Raw genomic sequence first — 4,852 nt, 5'->3', positions numbered from 1 at the left:
TCAGAGCCCAGACCTCTCTGGCACATGTCCTCAACTGAAGCCTCTTAAGACAGACGGATGATTGTACCAGTCCTTGCCAGGGCCCCAATCAAGGCCATCATAGTGCACGGACTTCAGGAACAGGCCCTGGGCAGGCGCCCCCAGTAATCCAGGGCCACTCCCGGGATCTTGACTCTCCAGCGTTTCCTTCACCTGGGAGGGGTCATGTTCCCAACCCCACTGCCACCAGGCATGCAGTCATCCTGCACACCTGCAGCGGGGCCCTGTTTGTATAGGAAGGACTTGCTCTCAAACTCTGTGTCCCAAAACTGCACCTTCCTCTTCTCCTGAGGATGAGTGATGGGGCTGACTGGTGCAGGGACCACAGAGACCCAGAGCAGTGTCTTGACAGGGCTTTGCCAGTTATTATCACTTGTTGACCTAAAGGCCTGGAAGTTGTTAGTGCCTTGCAGATGTTGGGAGACTTCCTGTATGGCCACCACATCCAGGTGGTCAGCCTTGAGGTCCCAGCACGGGTTCCAGTCAAACACAGAGAGTTTGTCAAGGGAGCAGCTGGTTGCCACCTGGTACAGGTAGGTCCTGGATGTGTCTTCAAATTGAGCATAGAAATCGTCAGGGACCCAGAAAGCTCGTATCACCCTGATGTCAGGGTGCTCAAGGTGCCTATTGAAGGCCAAAGTAAGGATATCAGGTGAGAAAGGGGGTCGGATAGCCAGGCGCTGAATGTCTGGATGGGTAGAGTTCCCAAGGGCGTGGACACCAGTGTCTGTTGGGCTAGAGAAACTTGACTGGCATGGCGAACCTCAGCCGCTCTGCAGCTTTCTCCAGAGATTCTGGACTCCAACCCTCTATTTGGGCTGTTTGATAGCCATGACCCCACTAAGGGCGGTGCCCACGTATTGGAAGAACACGAGGTAGCACGTGGGAGGAGTCCATGGACACGTGGGAGGGGACTGGCGGCACGGGAGGGGGGGAGAGTGGAGGGGGGGCAGTGTTTTTATTTCTTTTTATTAGATCTATTTTTGCTTTAACTTTGCTGGAGATTAGGATTGCTACCCCTGCTTTTTTTTTTTTTTCATTTCGACTGATGAATATGTTCTGTTCCAGCCTTTTAACTTTCCTCAGTGTATCTCTCTCCTTCAAATGTGTTTCTTTTAAGCAACATATTGTAGGATTACTGTTTTTAATCCACTCTGCTATTTGCTTCTGTTTTATGGGAGAGTTCATCCCATTCACATTTCACAGTCATGATTACCAACTGTGTCATTTTCTCTATTCTGTTTTCCCCCATTTATACTCTTCTCTCTCCTTTCACCTTTTTCCTCCTCATCAGTGTCTGGTTTCTAAGTACAGCCTCCTTTAATCTCCCTTCCAATCTATTAGCCCTCTTTCTTTTTTTCCCCTTCCCCCTACTACCATTTCCCTCTTTTCTTCACTGCCTTCTATCCACCCCTCCCTTTTCTTTCCCCTTTCCCTTCCTACTTCCCTATTAAATGTGATCAGTTTCTATAACCAATTGAATGTCTATGTTTTTCCCTCTTTGAGTCAAACCCAATGAGAGTAATGTTCAAACAATGCTTGTCCTCTTCCCTCCTTTCCCTCTACTGTAATAAATTTTTGCACCTCTTCCTGTGATGTAATTTACCCTTTTCTGTTTCCCCCTTTCCTTTTTTCCCAGTATAATCCCCCTTTTCACCCCTTAAGTAACTTTTTTTATCATCACATCAAATTCAACTTTTTCCCACACCCTCTGTCCATGTATACCCCTTCTAAATGCCATAATAAAGATACAGTTCACAAGAGTTACAAGTATCATCTTCCCATGTATGTAAACAGTTTAACCTTATTGAATGACGTCTTTTTTCTTTCATTACCATTTTATGCTTCTTTTGAGTTTTGTATTTGAAGATCAAATTTTCTGTTCAGTTTTTTTTTTTAAGTAGGAATGACTGAAAGTCTCTCATATTGCTGAATGTCCATCTTTTCCCCTGAAAGATTATACTCACTTTTCTGGATAGTTGACTCTTGGTTGTAATCCAAGCTCCTTTGCCTTCCTGAATATAATATTCTAGGTCCTGCAGTCCTTTAATGTAAAAGCTGCTAAGTCATGCATAATCCTGACTGTGGTTCCATGATATTCAAACTGTTTCTTTCTGGTCACTTACAATATTTTCTCCTTGACCTGACAATTATGGATTTTGGCTGTAATATTCCTTGGAGTCTTCATTTTGGGGTCTATTTCAAAAGGTTATTGGTACATTTTTTCAATGACTATCTTATCCTTTGGTTCTGGGTTGTCAGGGAAGTTTTCCTTAATAATTTCTTGAAAGATGCTGTTCAGGCTCTTTTTGTTCGTGGACTCTCATTTCTTTTCCCAATTTTTCCTCTACTTCTCTTGCTTGATTTTGAAAATCCTTTTTGAGCTCTTCCATGGCCTGAGATGAATTCACATGTTTCTTGGAGGCTTTGGATGGCAGGGCTTTGACTTTGTTTTCTTCTGTTTGTGTATTTTGATCTTCTTTGTCACCAAAGAAAGATTTTTCTGTTTTTTTCTCATTTCCCCAGTTATATACTTGACTTTTGAGCTCTTTGTCAAGATAGTTCTCTGCTTTCCATGGGGGTGGAAGGGTGTGCAGTCAGTCTCACAGTTCCCCCACAATCTGTGGGTCTAGAGCTCCAGAAACAGCTGCTGTCACAGCTCTTGCTGCTGCTTCTGCTGCTGTGGCTGCCACAGGCTCCTTCCACCCTCTCCACCTCCTGTGGGCTTTGGCTAGACCACTCTACTCTCTTACACAGGTCTGACCGGTTTTTTACACTCACTTTCCAAATTGTCCTTAGTGTTTTAGGGTTATGAAGTCTGGAAACCACCACAGGTGCCAGAGCTTCAGCCTGTCCTAGGCCTGCTCAGGTCCTGTCTCTGCCTGAATGGCCCATGCTGGATTGTGCTTTGCTCCCAGCGCAGCAGGATAGACACTTCCCATCAACCTTCCAGGTTGTCTTGGGCTGGAGATTTGCTTTACTCTGTCATTCTGTGGGTTCTGCAGCTCCAGAATTTGTTGAGAGTCACTTTTTACAGGTATTTGGCTAGGTTTGAGGGGGAGAACTGTAGCAAGTCCCTGCTTTTACTCTACCATCTTTTTTAAATTTATTAGCCCCCTTTCCTTTTTGCCTCTTTCCCCTACTGCTATTTCCCTCTTTTCTTCACTGCCTTCTATCCACTCCCCCCATCTTTACTCTCCCTTTTCCCCTCCTACTTAACTGTAAAATGTGATCAATTTCTATAACCAACTGAATGTCTATGTTTTTCCCTCTTTGAGCCAAATCCAGTGAGAGTAATGTTCAAACAATATTTGTCCCTTTCTCTCTTTTTTGGATCATGGTTTTCAAGTAGACCAATAATTCTTAAATTATCTCTCTTGGGTCTGTTTTCCAGGTCAGCTGTTTTTCCAATGAAGTATTTTACAGTTTCTTCCATTTTTTTCATTCTTTTAATTTTGCTTGACTGATTCTTAATGTCTCATAGACTCATTAGTCTAATTTTTAATACATTGTTTTCTTCAGCTAGTTTTTGTACCTCCTTTTTCATTTGTACAGTTCTACTCTTTAAGAAATTATTTTCCTCAGTGGATTTTTTTCCCATTTGGCCAATTTTTTTAAAAGGAATTATTTTCTGCATTAAATTTTTGTCCTTCTTTCCCCAAGTTGTTGACTCTCTCTTGTATACCTTTTATTTCTTTTCCCATTTTTTCTTTTCCTCCTCTTATTTAACTTTAAAAATCCTTCTTGGTCTCTTCCAAGAAAGCTTTCTGGGCTTGAGACCAATTCATATTCTCCAGTAATGTCTCAGATTTGGGAATATTGACAATGTTGTCCTCTTCCAAGTTTGTGTTTTTATTTTCCCTGTCACCATAATAATTCTCTACAGTCATTGTCCTTTATACTTTTTGTTTACCTTGTTTGCCTATTTCCTGGCTTTTAAAGTTAAGCTCTCTTGCTAGATTGCAGAGGGCACTGTCCCAAGCTACTTTTGCTAGGGTTCAGGGTTCTGGTCACTAGCTTTGGGCCATGGCACTCAGTATTCTGCTGCTGGAGGCTGTAGGTGTTTGGCACCTTACTTGATGCTGAGCTGGGTACCTAGTGTTGGTATCTGGCATGTGGTAAGGCCTGGTGAGGTTTCTCTGCTTTTCCCTGAGGTTTTGCTGAAGCATGGAGAGGTTTAGCTGCTGGAAAATGCCTGCCCACCCAGGACTGGACTGAATCACTGGGAGATCAGCTCCTGGAGAAAGCCTGCTTGCTTAGGGCTGTGCTGGTGCATATGGTGGTTCTCCATGTTGGAATTTCCTGCTTCCCCTGGCTGTGCTAAGGTACATTGGGGCATCCTGATGTTGGTGTTTGCCTGTTTCACCACTCTGGGGCTCAGGATCTCCTGCTGGTTTGTTGAGGTGCAGCCTGCCACCATATTGCTGGGGTACTTCTTGTCTTGAACAACACTCCCCTTTAATTCAAGTGGTACAGATCTTATTTGCCAATCCTCTAAGTCTCCTGGATCAAAAGACTGATCCACTCTGTTTTTCCACTAGCCCTGATATTACAGGATCTGTTCTGGGGTACTGTCTTATGGGTCTTCAGGGATAAGAATGGGAGAGGGACAGCGATCTACTGATTGCTCCACTATCTTGGATATGGAAGACATATTAATTCTCTTTACATAATTTTCTTCTGAAACTCTATTATTAAAAATTTAATTTAACATTCATTGCTTAAAATTTTGAGTTCTAAATACCCCCTCTCTCCAGCTTCTCCCTTACCCACTGAAAAGGGAAGTAATGTGATATCAGTTAAACATGTGAAG

At 43.2% G+C, this 4,852-nt stretch overlaps 1 pseudogene; it reads right to left on the bottom strand.

Moving 5' to 3' along the window:
• Positions 1–4,459, bottom strand: LOC140531833 (tRNA pseudouridine synthase-like 1 pseudogene; annotated as a pseudogene).
• Between the last annotated feature and the right edge of the window lie 393 nt (positions 4,460–4,852).

Source organism: Notamacropus eugenii, chromosome 3 (genome assembly GCF_028372415.1).
Source record: "Notamacropus eugenii isolate mMacEug1 chromosome 3, mMacEug1.pri_v2, whole genome shotgun sequence".
Lineage (NCBI taxonomy): Eukaryota > Metazoa > Chordata > Mammalia > Diprotodontia > Macropodidae > Notamacropus > Notamacropus eugenii.
Note: the sequence above shows the minus strand (reverse complement) of the source record. Positions and strands in the feature narration are given on the sequence as shown.